Source organism: Protopterus annectens, chromosome 7.part0, assembly GCF_019279795.1.
Source record: "Protopterus annectens isolate FY-2018-M chromosome 7.part0, PAN1.0, whole genome shotgun sequence".
NCBI lineage: Eukaryota > Metazoa > Chordata > Ceratodontiformes > Protopteridae > Protopterus > Protopterus annectens.
In genome coordinates this window covers 1382276653-1382296571 of record NC_056739.1, presented here as the reverse complement: position 1 = coordinate 1382296571, position 19919 = coordinate 1382276653, and positions in this window count along the sequence as shown.

The window sequence follows — 19919 nt, the reverse complement described above, 5'->3', positions numbered from 1 at the left end:
TATATATATATATATATATATATATATTGGTCTAATTGAGATATATATATATATATATATATATAGAGAGAGAGAGAGAGAGAGAGAGATAGGCAGATAGAAATATAAATCTCTCTCTGTTTATATATATATATATATATATATATATATATATATATATATATATATATATATATATATATATTTATGTATATGTGTATATGTGTGTGTGTATATATATATATATATATATATATATATATATATATACACACACACACACACACACACACACACACACACACACGCACACATATGTATGTGTATCTATATATATATATATATATATATATATATATATATATATATATATATATACACATACACATATACATGTGTGTGTGTCTATAACATATGTGTAATAGCCATCCAGAATGGCACACAAGCATTACAGGGAGGGCGTGATCAGTGTACACCATTTATGATATGACATGCACTTTTTGAATACTTTATTTACAGTACTGGTTGTTTCAGCAAGTTACTTGCCAATTTTATCTGCATATATATTTTTTGTATTACTTTATCTTCACTGTTTCATAGTTTAAGCAGAGCAGATATATGTATCTGTATGCCTCCCTTCACATCTTGGCCTTGGAGTTTATTAATTAGTGAAACAAATAGAAAAGTTAAATATAAGGGCTTCATTCTGTGACTTCACTTTTGTTTCCAGAAGACTGCTGCATATTATCTGAGGGTGTACTGAGCACCATGGTTATTTGGGATACATAAATATTGTTGCTTCCACCATTTTTTCTTTGTATGTGGTCATGTAGTTTATACAGTGAATGGTTCCAGTCACTTTCTGTGAATCTGGACATCTCAGTTCATCACACCAGTCAAACTGCATGTCAGTTCTATTTAATATATTTAACAAAACAAATCATTCACTGAACATTACTCCTGCTAAAGATATTTAATGAAACCAATTAAAACAAATTAGCATGAAGGCAAATAAACTCTCACCCAGACAGAGTGAGCTGCAGTAGTAAAAGTATTGAGAAAGATGGAACAAACATCAGAACTATCTAAAAGTTAAAAAGAGAAAGTGAGACTGAAAAAAAGGAGACATTCATTATGCTGCAGTATATTTGCAGAAAAGAGGGTCACACAAATTTATATACCCAGGGCAGTTTCAAAAACAGTTGAAGACACACACACACACACACACACACACACATACACACACACACACACACATTCATGCATATTCACCTAAACATCCCCCCACACACACACATACTATACCTGCAAGCCCCCTACCCTCCACACACATAGTAGAGAGACATCTAGACATGATGAATATTAATAAGAAAACAACACCTGAATGAATGCACTGAAAAGGAAGCAATTTAGTAGTCCAGCAATGAACAATTTAAAACTGAGATGTTAGATTAGCTATGAAGTGGTGAAATGGTATTCTAGATAAAACAACATTTAGGCCTAATAGAGGAAGCAACAAAAGATGCCAGTAATAAAGATGCTCTATTAAACTAAATTTCTGAATTTTCATTAGGAGAATTTGCTTATATTTTATGTGATGTCCACTGGGCTGAGGTCCATTTTCAGTGTGGTCCTGAGGAGTCAAGCTTCAGCATTATTATAAATATAATATTATACAACGACCCCCCATTAATATTCCAAAACGTGCACGCTGATTGGTCAGCGTGCACATTGTAAATCAGAGTTATAGTAATGGAAAAAGGTCCGATCGCCCGGACTTTTTGCATTAGTATAACTCTTTTTTTTTTTTTTTTACAGCAATGGAGAACGCAAGATCTCCGTTGCATTTTACACACTGTCTCGCTATGTTAAACGAGTTTAAGATAGTGAGACAGCTTTAAAAAAAGTAATGGAGATCTTCCTATCTCCGTTGCTATTTTTAAAGGTGTCTCGCTATGTTAAATGGGTTTAACATAGTGAGACAGCTTTAAAAAAAGAAACAGAGATTCTCCGTTGCTTTCTTTAAAGCTATCTCACTACGTTAAACTCCTTTAACATAGCGAGACAGTGTGTAAAAAGCAACGGAGATCTTGCTTTCTCCGTTGCTTTTTTCAAAACTGTCTCTCTATGTTAAATGGGTTTAACATAGCGAGACAGATTTAAAAAAACGGAGATTCTCCGTTGCTTTTTTTAAAGCTGTCTCGCTATGTTAAACTCCTTTATTATAGCGAGACAGTATGTAAAAAGCAACGGAGATCTTGCTTTCTCCATTGCTTCTGCCCACAGCTCTGATGTACTGCGTAAGCATACGCATGCGCAGTACATCAGAACTGCCGCAGAATACCAGACAGCTGTGGAAGGGCAGCAAGGACGCATTATACAATGCCATTATTTAAGAAAATAATTTTTTCTTAAATAATGTCATTATATAATAATAACCACGCCGGTGTGGGTAATGCTGGATTTACCCACAGTTGTCTTTGTTTGGCCACTCGGGCTTCACCCTCGTAACCAAACCACACCAACTGTGGGTAAATCCAGCATTACCCACACACAGGCGTGGGTTATTGCTATATATATATATATATATATATATATATATATATATATATATATATATATATATATATATATAATAATATATAGTGATCATAACAGCAGCTTAAATATCTCTTCCCACACTGAAAAACCTAGGTTATACACACAGAAAACTAAAAAGCTACAAAATAAGCATTTCAGAGATGATTAGAAAAAGATGCATAGGTAAATGGGGAATAAAACAACAGCAGAAAAAATGAATACATTTTGGTGAAACATCTATGTAAATATTAATGAATATAATGAGGACTCTGAATGAGACTAAAAACTAAAAAGTGAACCTACAAGCCATCATAAGAACTACTGACAAGTAACTTACCTTCCAATAATCATAAAAAAATAAATAAATAAATAACTGCTTACAGGGAGAACAATCAATAAATAAAAAACAAGGAAGCTGAAAGGAATCCAAGACCATACATAATGCTTTAATGCTTTTTGCTGTTTATGTCACGACTTCTTCAGAAAATGACACAGGAATAAAATTGCTGTTTAAAAAGCCAAAGGAAAAAATCGCATGTGGTCAGATCAACTAACAAAAATCTAGTTTCAATCACATGCAGAACAGTCTCCCAACATTCCAGTGTCACACATATCTGTTTAAAGCTTATTTATTTAGTTATTTAGTTATCTAACATTTGTTGACTGGGATAGTCCAACTGAGCTTATGCCTTTTTTCAGAGGAAGCCCAGGGAGAAAAGCTCCACAGTCAAAAGTGATACAAGTAACATTTTCACAGTACACAGTTAGCAGGTACAAAAATAAAAGTATTCTCAGTACAAGTTAAGCAAGTAAAAAGTTCAACTTACACAGTAACATAAAAAAATATGCAAGTTTGTAAGATAATATCAATTGTCATGTTGGTAAAAGTTATAGCAAATGAGGCTTGCCAGACTAAGATGCAATAAGCAAAATCGAAGTTTGTACATTTAAAGGATTAGCAGGTGTCTTTTACACTGGCATTGGCAGTATGAGGATAATGTAAAATAGGCATTTCAGATAAGTAGACAGTATAGTGAAGGTGGGTAGAACAAGGTGGCAGATAAAGATTCAGGGGTTGTGAATAGGATAAAGTTATATTAGGTAAAATAATTGTAGGAAAGGAGGAAATAAGGAGAAAGAGGGAGGGAAGTAAAAAAGTTGGAGGTGGAGAGTGGGAAGAGATTCAAGTAGGATGACTGCAGTGACAAACCCAGGTGGTGCGTAGGTAACTTCTGAGAGTCGTCTTGAATTCATTTGAATGGGAAATGTTTATGCTGCTTTCTTTCCAAGACATACTTAGTATTAAAAAAATCACTGAAACCTGGAAAATAAATAGCATTAGTTCTAAATTACCACCATAATTCTTTTATTTCTAACAACATTTATTCTATCATTAATCCTCAACCCCTTTTCCAATTATTTGCACATAGGATTGGAGTTTCACTTCAGCAATGACAATCATCTCAATCTAAGGTTTACACTGTCAGGTGGCTAACCCTGCCATGGTAGTTCATTCATACCACACACTCACACACACACACTCTCACCTATGGCTAATTTAGAGTGTCCAATCCACCTACTGCATGTATTTGGAATGCCAGAGGATACCGGAGCACCCAAAGGAAACCCATGTGACAGCAGGGAGGGCATGCAGACTCCACACAGAAGGCATCCCAGCTGAGAATTGAACAGGAGAACCTTTGCTGTGAGGCAACACTAACCGCTGCACCACAGTGACCAAACAAACATGGGGAATGGTTGTCATAATGGTTAAGGTCTTTACCTTACAGATACAACGTAGATGGTTTGATTTTGACTTCTGTTTATTAGCTAGGCTTGTAATAGTCTGTAGACTGATAGCCTAGTATTTAACTATGGACATGGTCATAAACAAAAAAAAAAACATTTCATGAATGTCTTAGTAATGACTGAATATCTGTACAATATATTCTTAGTTTGCTTGACTTTGTTCACATATGTATATTCAAAAACTTTATTCACATATGTATATTCAAAATTAGCCACCAAATTTATTTATTGTGTACCCCCTCTGATAATATACAAGGACTGTGCTTATCAGTGATTTCAGAAACAGAATTCCAGATGGGAACATTGATCATCACATATGACCCTCAAGTCTAAAAATGTGTGACCTGCCTTACAGATATAATTGAAACAGTCATCTTAGTTCAGATGCTCCAATATAACGTTAAAGGTGGTCACATTACAGGAGAAATTGTAATATAATATTTGATACATTGCTTCAAGACAAGGTGACAGCCTCTAATCAATTCAGCAATCCTTTCATTCAGGCAAGACAAAAGGGGTGTTATGAAATTATTTATTCATCAGATAATGATAAACTATCAATATCTGATGAAGAAATAACATGCCACCCCTTTTGTCAATCATTTCATAATCATGATGGGAACCATAAAAGTAAAACAACGATGGAAAGCAGCCATAAGACATGGGGCCAAAGAATACCCAATACAGCATGCACTCACCCAAAAGTGCATACCCCATCCCAATACAGCATGCACTTACCCACAAGTACATATCCAATACAGCATGCACTCACCCACAAGTGCATACCCAATACAGCATGCAGTCACCAACAAATGCATACCAATACAGCATGCACTCACCCACAAGTGCATACTCAGTACAGCATGCACTCACCCACAAATGCATACCAAATACAGCATGCCCTCCCTCACAAGTGCATACCCAATACAGCATGCCCTCACCCATAAGTGCATACCCAATACAGCATGCACTCACCCACAAGTGCATATCCAATACAGCATGCCCTCACTCACAAGTACATACCCAATACAGCATGCACTCACCCACAAGTGCATACCCAGTACAGCATGCACTCACCCACAAGTGCATACCCAATACAGCATGCACTTAACATGACTGAAGAATGTTGCCCAGTGTAAGGGTTTGTACTTTGTAATGTATGAGCACTGTTTGCAAAACACAAGAAAAGGACTTTACACTTGTTGGTGTAAAATCCCTGAAATTTTATTTTCATATAATTGTTTGAAATTTTGGCTGTTTTTTCAATAAATGTTGGTGCCGCCTCCACTATATTATGAATATTTTTATTAACTTTAAAACTGTTTAAATGACTATGTATTCATTGCACTAGTACTTAATATGAGGCTGACAGATTGTAAATACTACGTATGCCCTTCTCCTCCATGTGGAGATGCAACTGTACCTCACCCCTAACTTTTAAATCTTGACAACTTCCACTTCCATAGCTCCCCTCTCATTCCTACACCTTATACCCAATTTTATCTCTTTTTCGTCTTTAGGTAACATATGCCTATTACTTTTTCGGGATTATATCCATCACTTTATTCTTAAGCTTAAACACTACTTCATTCTGTAACAGTAGCTTTTAATAGTTGTACAGAGTGACATACTCCTTTAGTGCTCTTCCGCTGTTTTTTCTACAACAGTTTCATTACCATACTCTGAACATTTTTGGGAATTTTCACCAAAATGTCTAAAGTCATTTTTTGTCTAATACTCATTTGAGTTAACTTGCTTGTAACTGTATTTACTGTGTTCAGTTTCAACTAATTGTTCATATTTGTTATATTTACTTGTATTCTGTGGAGTTTTTCTCCCTGAGCCTCCACTAAAAATGGGGTTTTATTGGCCCAGTGAACTATCCCAGTAAACAAATGCCAATAAATAAATAAATGATAAATGTTCCAGTTATGTTTAAATATATCTCTAATCTCACTGGAAAATTGGTTGTGTTGGATTGTGAATGCTGTTTCATATTTCACCTCACTAGTATCTTGGGGTGGTTTACTGAGCCCCAAACCTAATAGGGGTTTTAATCCCTCCCAACCATCGTGCACTTCTTTGATCACGTTGTTATCTAGATTCTCTGGATATCCCTTTACAATAACATATGCTTAAGTTTCATAAGTTTGTCCCACACCTCTTCATACTGGGATGTCATTCTTGCAATAAGAATAGCCTGGTGTAAGTAGGCATTGCAAAAAGTTTCTTTTCTGTAAATATTAGATTTAAACCTCTGTTCTGTGTGGGGTATTAGGATATCCAGATAATTAATATTTTTCTTATTCCTGCTATAGGTGAACTTTATATATTGAGTATTGGTTAACATAACTCTGCACCTTTCTACTTTTTTCATGGTAGATACTTACACTATGTATAAGACAGTAATAAACCAGGTCAACTCACAAATTCACTGCTATGTCAGGAAGTAATCCTTTGTTGTTTCAGACTCCTCTGCCATAAGTGTGCAGTAAGAACCCTCTGAATACTATTGTAAGGAAAGGATCTGGTGTTGGAGGTCTTCTCACTGGCTGGAGCTTGCTAATCTACCTGGGCTGGAGTGAAATGGTGATTAATTGCATTGGAGTGCTTGTCTCCACTGTACTCCACATTACAATGTGGTTTTACATGGCTTGATTATTTTTTTATGTGCACTGACATATCTTGTATTGGTGATGTTGTATACCTCTCAACTTCTTAGAGCAAGAATTCTGGACAATGCTAAAAATAATGGGAAACCAAGACCTAAAATCACAGATACATTTTAAATATTATTTTAGCATACTTTATAGTTGCTAGAATAACAGGTTTTGCATTAATATGTGTTTTCTGAAGGTTATGAAGTCTGAAACTGAAATGTCTGTCATTATTAATAACTTCAAGTCTCAAGGATTTGCCAGAAAACCACAAATTTTATGATGAACAGATCAAAAATATGAGGTAAAAATCTGGACATTCTGTGAAATTCTAGACAGTTGAGAAGTGTGTCTGCTAGTATAAGCTGAGCAGACCATTGTCAATTCTGTGACATCAGGTGTGTCCATTGTGCTATATCTTTGATTCATCCACAGTCATATATAACTTTTGGTAGTCCCTCCACAATTTACTTTGTGACTTACATTTTTGTGAATCATGGCCCAAGCTACGGATCTCCATTTCATATTAACTCCATACCTGGCCTCCTCCACGTATGTAGTTATGTCTGTAGAATCTCCAAAGTGATTGGCCATGTGGCCTAATAGATAAGGCACCTGACTTTGGATCAGAAGGTTGTAGGTTCAAGTCCTGCCACAGAGATCTATAAGCAAAGCTGCAGCTTTAGCAGCTGAGCCTAACAGGAAAATAAGCACAGAACAAACTAAAAAAAAAACAAGCCAACATCAAAAGGTTGTAGAACAAACTGAAGAAAGTCATAGCAAAAATTAGGAAGTACAATGTCAGGCAGGATATAAACTTTCATCCCAGTTTGTTTTCACCATGGAAATATCATGCCTACACAGCATGGTGGACTTCTTCAAGAGATCACCTAAGGAATGGATGATGCCAAAATGGTGCATACTGCCTACTTTGACCTGGCCAAGGCATTTGATACAATGCTGCACTCTGGCATTGCAGACATACTCATAGAATTAGGTTTAACCCCTATATCACTTGCTGGATAGCAAGGTGCCTCTCAGATAGGAACCAAGAATTTAGGATGTGGAGACCATCTCCACAAAGAGGCCAGTCAGTAGAGGGGATCCTCATGGCTCTGTGCTGGTTCCACCCCTTTTTGTTATCTACTTCTCTGAAATCAAGGCCAGTGGCAAGGGCCTCTGGCTGACCGTATTTGCAGATGATTGCAAACTAGGTGCAGTCATAGAATCCCCCCAAGACACTAAAACTCTGACAAATAATAATGCTAGATCCCTGGTATTAAATTCATTGCCAAGAAATGCATGATAGTATCCTTTGAGAAGTCTGCTACCCCTGGAAACCACCTCATTGATAACACACCCATAAGATTAGACCCATTAGTCAGGTATTTGGGGAGGCAAGTAGACAGTAACTTGGCCTTTGGCCATCATGTGTGTCTCAGAGACTGCCCCTTCTCTGGAACAGGCTTCCCATGCACGTAAAGTAGAGTTCTTTCCTTATTCAATTCAAGCATAACTTGAACCAGTGGATGAGAAATCAGAAATCCACCTCTGGTCTGGCTCCTATGTCCATTACAGACACAGGCAATCTGTAAATGTTTGACCACCTAGTCTAGGATACATATGCCCCTTGAAATAATCTTAAGGTACCTAAATTTGTCAGATACATTTGGGATGCATGGCTAGCCTTAGAAAGGACCTTGTAGTTGATAATCTGGTATACATCTATGACCCTATGAACCATACATCAGCCCAACACAATTGCACATTATGTTTATGAAAAACATTATTATTTTTTATAATAAGGTTAATATTTGAAAGCTAAATTGTTCATTGTTTTTCTTTTCTATATTTTATAATTTTGTGAATCCAACAATGTTTTTTCTTGGTTCTGTTGTTGAATTTACTTGCATATTGACATTTTAATTGTATGTTTTAATGAAAACAGAAGTTAATTACAGCATAGAATTCATTGACAGTATCCTGAGAAAATGTATTTGGATCACTGAGGACAGTAGCCCTGCCTACTTTCATAAGTACAGCATTATAGTTTCCTCTAGTAAAGTATAGGATGCTACACTTATTTATGAAAAAGTGTGATGTCACTGTTGTGAAAGATGATGTTATCAAGATCTGTGTCCATTATATGCCCCCACCCTGCTCATGTCTGTTTTCTCCAGACGCTGTGGTTTCCTCTGGTTGCAGTAACTGAATTTGTGACTCTACATTGTTGATAAGTAAGAGAGTGTGTGTGTGTGTGTGTGTGTGTGTGTGTGTGTGTGTGTGTGTGTGTGTGTGTGTGTGTGTGTGTGTGTGTGTGTGTGTATGTGTGTGTGTGTGAGAGAGACATAGAAGAAAGACCTAGCAATTTATTTCCATTCCCTAACTACTTAATAAATTCTTGCATGGTGGTGGCCATTCATGGGGTCATTATAAGTCAGATGCAGCTCAGTACAACTAGATGGCTAACTAACAGCTGATGGGAAGCAGAAAGATCCCAGTTTTGTTAGTATAATATCTAAGATATTGATATATCTAGGTGAATTTCACACTATTTGTTCCAAATTGTGTTAAATACTCAGTTAATACTTGGACATGTATTTATTTTGCTGTTTATTTATGTAATAGGTTCATAGGTGTGTACTAGACTAATGGCCCTAGAGCCTTTACAAGCCTAGCCCATAGGACTACCCTGGCATCATGCCACCCATCCTTAGTTCTTAGTTCCTCTGTCAAGTAGAGGCACTGGAGTGATCCCTGAGGTGAATTTCCTATTTCCTATCCACTTATCAAGATTTCTCTTGAAGAGGGCCAGTGAGATGCTCTGCTTTACATGTATGGGAAATCTATTCCATAGCATGGGCAATCTGTGGGTTATGAACCTGTCCCTCCAACATGTTCTGTTGATTGTGGTAATGAGGCTGTGGTCTCTGGAGCGTGTGGTGCAGAGGTACTGGGATTTCTTTAGATGTAGCATTTCTAACAGAGCTGGGTCAGACATGGCTCTGTAAGTCAAGCAGAGATCACCTCTAAGTAGGCAATATGAGACAGAGAATAGTTGGAGTTTTTTGAGTCTGTCCATATAGGACAAGTGTTTAAGGCCTAGGATCCTCTTTGTGAAGTACATTTGTGGCCTCTCCAGTTGTTCCAGGTGTCTAGTGAGGTATATGCCAAATGGGGCATTGTACTCGATGACTGGCCTAATGAGGGAAGAGTAGAGGGAGAAAATAACTTCTTTCTTCCTGGATGCAAAACCCTTAGCAATGAGATGTGCCACACAGAAGGACTTTCTGACCACAGTGGCAATGTGGTGGTCAAAAGAGAGGTTGCAGTCAACCTGTGTTCCCAGATGTCTTATTTCGCCTTCTGTGTTCAATGGACTACCATCAATGTGGTAATTCAAGGGAACCAGGTTTTTCCCAAGGGGGTTGACGACACATTTTTTGGCATTGAGATTAAGGCCATCGTTCTAACACCAGTCATTGGTCTCAGTGAGGCCTTTCTGTAGGATGTCAACATCACATGGGGAATTAATAATAGCTCCCAACTTGCAATTGTCTGTGAACTTTGCCAGCCAGAGTCCCTTTGTGTTGGCCTGGACTTCAGAGAAGTAGATACCAAACAGGAAAGGACCCAGGACCAAACCCTGTGGGACTCCACTTGTGACTGGTCTGCAGTCTGACTTGGAGTCAGCTACTTTCACACTGTGGGCTCTATCTGTGATCCAGTTTGCAACCCAACTAGTGATATAGGGGTTGATGCCTAGCTTGCTGATTTTTTTTTTTATGATTCCTGAGTGGGGAATGGTATCAAAGGCCTTGGCCAGATCAAGGTAGGCTGTATGAACCACCTTGCCTTCATCCACCCCTCTGGTGACTGACTTAAAGAAGTCGACCAAGTTGAGCGGCATGATCTACCCTTCACAAAACCAAACTGCGTAGGATCCAGTGTTTGGAGATTCCCTATATCCTTGTTTATTAGGTCCATGATGATGCATTCCATAGCTTTGCATATCGGACTCATCAGGCTAATGGGATGATAATTCCAAGGGTCTGTAGTCACTCCTCCATTGTGGAAAGGGATGACTGTAGTAGTGCACCATTTGGTAGGGACAAAGCCTGAGGTGAGGCTGTGACTGAACAGGGCACAAAGGTGAGGTGCCAGTTCACTCTGTAGTTCATGTAGAACACAGCCAGGGATACTGTCAGGTCCCATAGAATCTGTATTCTTGGCCTTGAACAGTGCTGTTTTAACCTGTGCAGCAGTAATACTGGGTGCCTGGCAATCTGCTGGTATTGTAATTGGTCCTTTTTGGGGGGGGGGACTAAAGATGGCACTGAATCTGATGGCCAGTATATTGGCAATATCTGTTGGATCAGTATAGGAGGTACCATTGTGCAGTAGCTCAGAGCAAATCTGGGTATTGCAGTGGAGATTCTTTACATAACTATAGAAGGTCTTGTGGTTGTCTTTAATATCTGCTGCAATTCTGTTTTCATAGCTAGCTGTAGAAGATTTGATGAGGGATCTCAACTTTTTGTTGAGGCTGATAAGGGAGTTTTTCCGGTCTTGGGACTTTACCTAATTCTGCATCAGTTTCCTCCTTCTGTTGTAGAGCTTGTTTATGGCAGGGGACCACCAGATTGGCTTCCTTTTTTGGAGGAGAGCGTCTTGGTTCTATTGGGTATGGCAAGATCCATGCATTTGTGTACTCATTCGTACAGTGCATTGGTGTGTGATTCAGCTGTCATGCAAATATTCTCCATTTGCATGGGTACCATGAAATTAGCCACCTATGTTTTTAGGAGCCCAAAGTTAGCTTTGGAGAAGTTTTTCATGGTGGTTACCTTTGTGGGGGGGGATGTGGATTTCCAAGGTGATTAGTTTGTGGTCGGATCTAACCAGGGAGGAATTGACTATTGGTGTAGAGCAACAGTTGTCCATGTTAGTAATGACCAGGTCAAGGATGTTGCTACCTCTAGTGGGGATAAGAACAAGCTGGTCCAGGGCATTGGAATTAATGAATTCCAGGAAACCTTGGGCAAGTGTTTTGGAACATGAGTAGTTTTCCCAGATAATGGAGGGGTAGTTGATGTCACCCAGTATGAGAATGTTAGGTTGGACCCTAATATTCTCCAGGGTGCTTAGGTACATAGAGTGTAAGTCTTGGGACACAGTTGGGGACCTATAGTAGGCTACAAACTGAATCGTTGTCTTACCCAATATTAGCTGCACCTGAAATATCTTAGATGAGTTATGTTGGGCTACCAGTCTAGAGGTATGTGCATCCTTTATGAATATGGAAACACCACCGCCTTTGGAACTTCGGTCCAAATTCTGGGGCTGAAAGGTGTGGAATGAGTTATAGCCTGATAATGTAAAGGTGCTTTCTGCTGCCTTGAACCAAGTCTCTGTTACAGCACAGATGTCGATGTTCTCCATTTAAAGGAGTGCTTCAAGTGAGTGCATTTTGAGATTTAGACTTCAAACGTTGAGCAGCATGACCCTCATATTGCATTTGTTTGTAGCTGTTACGGTGGTAATTTGGTCTTTGGAACACCACCTAAAAAAGGCATTATAGGGGTGGCAAGAGCCTTGGCCAGTATCTGGAAGCCTAGGGGTGACAGATGCAGGCCGTCTCTGGAAAATGTATTGAGGTCTGTCAATCATGTCATCCCAGGCAGACAGATACTGGATCCCCTTAGAATGACATCAGAAACTTAGCCAATTTTTAAAATCAATCATTTTCTGCTTGTACTGTGGTATTATTCTGGGTGATGGGAGGACGTTGCTCAGGGCTAGGGTCATACCAGCCTGGGATACATAATCTGAGAGCTCCTCCATGTCTCTTTTCATGTAGTCCAGGGAGGTATGTCTCAGGTCATTCACACCCACATGTAGAATGAGAGTCATATTTGTATCTGTTGTTGAGGGACCTGAGTGCATGCGTTATATGGTGGATCCTGGTGCCTGACAGGCTGACTGTTACTTATTCAACCTAGTGAGTGGGATATCAGTGTGTCTCACTATCGAGTCACCTATGACTAGTGTGTTTGGCAAGCTGTTTTGCCTTAGGGGCTTTGTTGAGTGGCAAACTGTTTAGGAGAGTTATGTGTCTCGTGATTAGTGTTGTGTTGTGGTGGTCGAGTGCGTTTCTGCCTTGGCGGTCTCTGCTGTTTAGGTAGATTTTTATTGAGAGCCTCCACAAAGGTGGGTGTGTGGTTTGTGTTTTTATGTGAAAGCAATGCTGGTGTGTGTTCTGGAGGGCTATGTGTTCCATGTTGTATGGTGCAAGTGTTGACCTTTTCCTCTTGACCAGCTATTCCGGTTTTGACTGGAGAGTGTGTGGCTTCCAATTTAGATATATAAGTGCATCTCTCACAAGTCAGAGTGTTGGGAGGTAAGAGGAGAGGGTTGTCAGTGTACATGAGGCAGTTGCTACATTGTCTCAGGATGCCCAAGTTCACCAGGTTAATAGGAGAAAGCACAGGGAACTGACCTTTAGACATGCCTGGAGGGGTGGGCATTAATAATAAGTACTGAGGCTGTTTTCTTTGTAGAATGTTTAGTGCTGGTAGCACTTTTGTGTGCTACAATAATTGCTACAAGAAGTCTGGTAAAGTATTAAACTAATAGTAAAAGTGTAGGAGAAAAGAGAACTAGCAGATCTAAGGGAAAAATTGAAGAGCAGACTTTGGCACCGCTCAGAAGCTTACAAACAGTCCTGGATACAGAAAATCTGTATCTGGACGAGACTAGTTACAAGAAAGGTGGGAAACAAGTGCAAATGCAGGCATTTAAACCAGAAAGTTGAAAGAGATGGAAAAACTGCCCAAACAGTCAATAAACTACAATTTCTGGGCCAGAAACCACTCCTCTTGTGGTAGCTAGGCTACCTAGTGCTTAGCACTCCCACTGATAAGCTAGAAGGCTTCCTTCCAATACAGAAAGGCTTGGGGACTCAGAAGCTTACAGACAGTCCTGAACACAGCAAATCTGTTCCTGGACTAGACTAGCTACAGGAATGGAGGGGAAACAAGTGCAAATGCAGGCTTTTAAACCAGAAAGTTGAAAGAGATGGAAAAACTGCCCAAACCATCAATAAACTACATCAATAAACTACAATTTCTGGCTCAGAAACCACTCCTCTGGTGGTAGATAGGCTACCTAGTGATTACCACTCCCACTGATCAGCTAGAAGGCTTCCCTCCAGCACAGAAAGGCTTGGGGGCTCAGAAGCTTACAACAGCCCTGGATACAGCAAATCTGTATCTGGACTAGACTAGTTACAGGAAAGGCAGGAAACTAACTTAGATTTTTTTTTTCTTTTTTTCAGAAAGCAGCTAAAACAGCACTAAAAACAATTGAAAGTACAGTGCAAGCAAGCACACTTGAATGTGTAGCAGTATTAAAGCAAATACAGTTTAAATAAATGCAATTTATTCAAAATGTATTCTGAACTGAATTCAATTGTTGTTTTATTCAACTCTGAACTTTTAAAAAGTGCCAGAAAATATACTTATCAGCTGAGAAGCACACTCAGTCAGAACACAAGCAGATTTTTTTTGCAAAAGGAGAAAGGAAGAGCAGAGGATAATTCAGGCTTAAGAACCTAAGTGGTTTGGCCTTCTCAAATGTTCTCTATGTATTAGATAGAATGAACACTAGACTGGGAGGAGTGTCCCAGATCAAATTTCCAGTAAGGACGGGCAACTGCAAAGGCACCAACTATAACAAAATCACAGGATTAGGGTGGGTGGCAGTTTCAGAACAGATCAGAAAAAAGAAAACAATGCAAGCAAATATATATAATTCAGTCATGCAAAAATTAAGACAGTGCAGAACTCTGAAAATTTAAAGTGCAAAAAAATATACTTAGTTTGCTTGAGAAGCACTCTTCAGTCAGAACACAAGTATATTCTAAATGGTATGCAGGAATTTACAAACAGGGAATATTTTTAAATCAGCAAGCCATGAAACTATCAGATAACACAAAAGCTATTAGACCAGTTTACCAGCTTTAAAAACACCACAGGAATAGGGGGCAGAACCAGTTTCAGAATGTTTAATAGTTTACTATCCAGTGCTGGGTAAATTAAAATCCCTCATAAGGACTGTATCTTCATTTATTTTTGCATCCTAGGGTTTAGTTAGAAAATGTTCATGCTGTTTAGGGCCTAAAGGTGGGTTTAGTAGATTACTATAAAATGATGTAGCATCACTGATGTTAATTATTGTATGAGTTGTTTCTGTGGCTTCTGTTTTTAAGCATTGTATTACAAATACTAAGACACTACCAACTACCTACACTTTCAGATGTGTAATAATGGAAACAGGTATACCCTGAGATTTTTTATCGTGTTTCAGCAATGGTAAATATATCTATATCTATATCTATATCTATACCTACATATATATACCAACATCCTCTGAGCAGACAAAAAGGTTATAATTCACCATTTCTAATTTTATTGTTGAGTTTTCTAGCATTTAGCAAACCACCTTATTTTATTTTGATGTATTTTATTTTATTTGCAGCATGATAACTGGGGAGGTGGACTAGTTAAATGTCACTTTTCATGAATGACTTTGGCACCAAAGTCATAAGAGATACACAACAGGAAGTAATACAAACAATTTTTCACATAGTGAAATATGATAACAAATTACAAATATATATATATATATATATATATATATATATATATATATATATATATATAATATAGTAACATTTTATGTGTTTCTTTCCTTTTCCTCAGAGTTAAAAAACTTACCACTAAAATGACGCTATGGGGGTGGAACATTTACTAATCGGCACATGTTCTCTGAGAAGACAGCACAGATGAAGACCATGTACTTGGGCTAGTCGCACATCTTATCTCAGGCTGATAGGCACTGAAGCCCTTATCTATGACATCATGTCCTTAGCCATTTATACGATCATAGGATCATAGGAGGTTACTAGGCTATTAGCCCTGAGGCCCTTATAAGCCTAGCCAAGTGTTTAGCCCATGTTTAGATAAGTCAACACCCAAAGCCCCAGTCCAGCAGGGACACAGGTAGAATCCCAGGGGTGTAGTTTCTGTTTCCCATCCAGTTATACAGGTCATGCTTAAAAAGGGATAATGAGGTACTCTGCTTGACATGGAGAGGGAGTCTCTTCCACAGATGGGAGAGTCTCTGGAAAACAAATCTGTCCTGCCAACAAGTCCTATTGATATCACAGACCAGGTTGAGGTCGCGCGTACACATTACTCAAGTATGAAACTGAGTAGAGGGACAGGGCTTTTAGCCTATCTGTATAGGGGAGATGTTTGAGGCCCTGGATTCTCCTGGTGAGGAACCTCTGTGTTCTCTCCAGCTGCTGCATGTGCTTTGCAAGGGGACATTGTACTCAATAATTGGCCTTCTAAGGGAAGAATACAGGGATGTTAGGACTTCATTGTCCCTATATGAGATACCCTTACTTATGAGGTGGGCCATGTAGAAAGCTTTCCATACAACAAAAGCAACATGGTGGTCAAAAGTCAGGTTGCTATCAACCTGGGTGCCCAAATCCCTCACTGCTCATTGTGTACTTAGGGCATTGTTATTAATGTGATAATATGTGGGGACATCACTCTCCCCAAAGTGGAGGATGATGCATTTTTTTGGCATTCAGCTTGAGGCCATGTTTCTGGCACCAGTCATTTGTTTGAGTGAGACCCTCTTGGAGGATGTCTACATCACTTGGGGAATTGATGACCATGCCCAGCTTGCAGTAATCTGCAAACTCGGTCAGCTATAGCATACTGGTTTTGGCCAGCACCTCAAAGAAGTATATCCCGAATAACAGAGGCTCCAAGACTGATCCCTGGAATACACTGCTCGTTACCGGTCTACTGCTTGAGGTGGCTTTCCCTGTTTTGATTAGGTGGGTTCCATCAGTGAGCCAGTTTGCTACCCATCTGGTAACATATGGATTGATGCCTAGATGATAGAGTTTATCTATTATGCTCGAGTGGGGAATAGTGTCGAAGGCTTTGGCCAGGTCAAGGCAGATGTTGTGCATCACCTTCCCCTCATCCATGGGTTTGGTGACTGTCTCAAAGAAGTCGACCAGATTTAACAGACATGACCTCCTGTTGACAAAGTCAAACTGTGTGGGTCTAGTGTTTGGAGGTTGCCAATGTCCCTGTTAATGAGGTCCATGATAATCCATTCCAAGGACTTCCAGATCAGGCTAGTTAGGCTGAAGGGTCTATAATTTCCCAATTTGGTGGGCACTCCATCTTTGTGTAAAGGGATGACAGTGGCTGTCCTCCACTTGGCTGGGACAAAGCTGGTACTCAGGCTTTGGTTGAATAGGGTGCCTAATGGTGCTCCAAGTTCATATAGGATGCAGCCTTGGATGTTATCGGGTCCCATGGAGGCTGTATTTTTTTCTTTTGAGAGGGCAGTGATGACCTGTTCCCTAGAGATAAGGGGTGGGGTCAGGTACTGGGGATGTCCAGATTTATTGATGGGGGGACAGAGGGGAGAAGTTTTCATTGAACCTGTCAGACAGTAGTTTGGCTATATATACAGCATTTGTGTATGTGGTGCCCTTGACCACCAGTTCTGAACAGATCTGGGTGCTTCCTTTGAGATTGCAGACATATGTGAAGAAGGCCTTATGATTGTCTCTAGTTGATGTGGCCAATTTGGACTCAAAGTTGACTTTAGAGGATTTCACTAGTGCTCTTATTTGCTTGTTCAGGCTAAGGAGAGATTGCTTCCAACTGGGCACCTGCTCCTTCTTGGTCCTGGACAGCAATTTTTGCCTTTTGTTATATAGTTTATTTATTGCAGATGTCCACCGGACAGGTCTACTCTTCCTTGCGGAGGATGATTTTGTCCTATCAGGTATTCCTGATTCTATCCATCTATATAAATGCTAGTATAGTACTTTGGTGTAGATTTGTACATTGGTGCCAGTTCCTACAGAGGCTGTGAAGCTGTTTATACCATCCCTCAGCTTTGGAGAAGTTTTTTTTGTTTGACCCTAGCTAGAGGGGGGTGAGTGGAGATGGTGACTTCAAAGGTGACCGCTTTATGTTCATATCTTACCAGGGAGGATGATGCTGCAGAGGTGCTGCAATGGTTACTCATGTTGGTTAATATCAGGTCCAAGATATTATCACCTGTTGTAGGGTATCAATTAGCTGTTCCAAGGCATTTGCATTGATAAAATTGAGGAATCTCTGACTATTTGCCTTTTAGCATGAATAGTTTTTCCAATCTATGGTTGGGTAATTAAAGTCACCCAGGATGAGGGTAAAAGGTTGAATCTTGATAGATATGAAGAGGTCCAGATAGGTGGAGTGGGCATCTTGAGTCAAATTTGGGGTCCTGTAGCTAGCTATAATTTGGATAGTGGTCTTGTCAACAGTTAACTGCACCTGGAGTGTGTCCTGTGCATCATAATGTTTGACCAGCCTGGAAGTGTGTGTGTCTTTAATATATATATTGAAACTCCACCTCCTTTGTCTTTGCTGCCCACAGTTTGGGGTCTGAATGTATGATAGGATGAGTAACCAGGTAAGGCTGGGGTGCTGTCCACAGCTTTGAACCAGGTTTCTGTGACTGTACAAATGTCAGCATCTTCCAGGCTTGAGAATGCTTACAAATTTTTGGCTTAATAGTCAGGTGGTGTATAAGGTGGTGAGAAGATTTTGATAAGCAGATGTGGTTTTCCCATGTTTGCTAGCATATGTGATAATCCATCCATATTCTGCAGTATACCCAAGAAAGATGGCTGTTTTAGATTTTTCAGTCCAACACAAGTAATGTTCACATCATAAATACTCAGTTCCTATTAATCTGGTTGAGATGTCCTTGATTTTGGCTGCATGTCAGCATAATACTGCCCCAAACTCCTTTTAAAGTTCAGAAAGTTATGTGTCTGTTTTATGAACAATGCCATCACCAATTACTTGGATGGTTTTGGAGTTGCCAGGTTACAATGTCTGGTTTATGTGTTTTTGACTCTGTCTTAGTTCACTTTTATCCCCAAGTATGTTGTTGTTATGGACTGTTCCCACTGCCATGGTATGTCACAGTATGTTTGAGTTATTGTAGTCAGTGATGGATCTGCATGACTTTTTCAAATATATGAGGTTCTGTTTTTATTGAGCTTATAGATTACTAAGAAACAGAAGAGGCTTTTGTTGCTATACACTTCATGAACTTCTGCCTTCTCTGAAAAGTAGAATCAAATATTCTGTTATTTTTGCTAAAAAGTTCTCTAGTTTCAGTATGTGACATATGCTAAGTACCATACAGCTTTGATGACGGAGTGTGAAGTACACCATTCTATATTCAGCATGTCCATATGTCCTCCTGCTTTTGATATTATTGAAAAGGCATGTTAGTAGCTATGCCTATAGGCTGCTTTGTATGTGTATGTCTATCTGTTGGGGAACAGGTAACAAATCTGTCAAGCAAACTGTATTTGTCTGGCTATTCTTAAGTTTTACTGAAAAGTATTTTGACTGCTTGCCTGGTAATTCCTGCAAAAACTACAGTAGAACAATATTGCAAGTACAATCTTGCATACTACAGTTATATAACTGATGGGTAATTGCTATATTACTTTGAATTAATTAGTTAAACTGTGGCCATCGCTATATGTTTAGCATTCACATTTGTACTGGAAATACCAGTACTTTAAGAACAAGCATTAAATTTAAACTAAAAGATAAGACATACCCTATACCAAATCTTTCAATTGTTAATCTAGTGTTTCTCTCTAAAATTAATGTTTTCATGTTTTAAATGTATGGGGTTTATAAGAATCAGTTTCAGACTGCTCCAGAGAACAGGAGTCTATCCTGAATGTGAGAAGATAGAAGGCATATAGTACATAGTTCT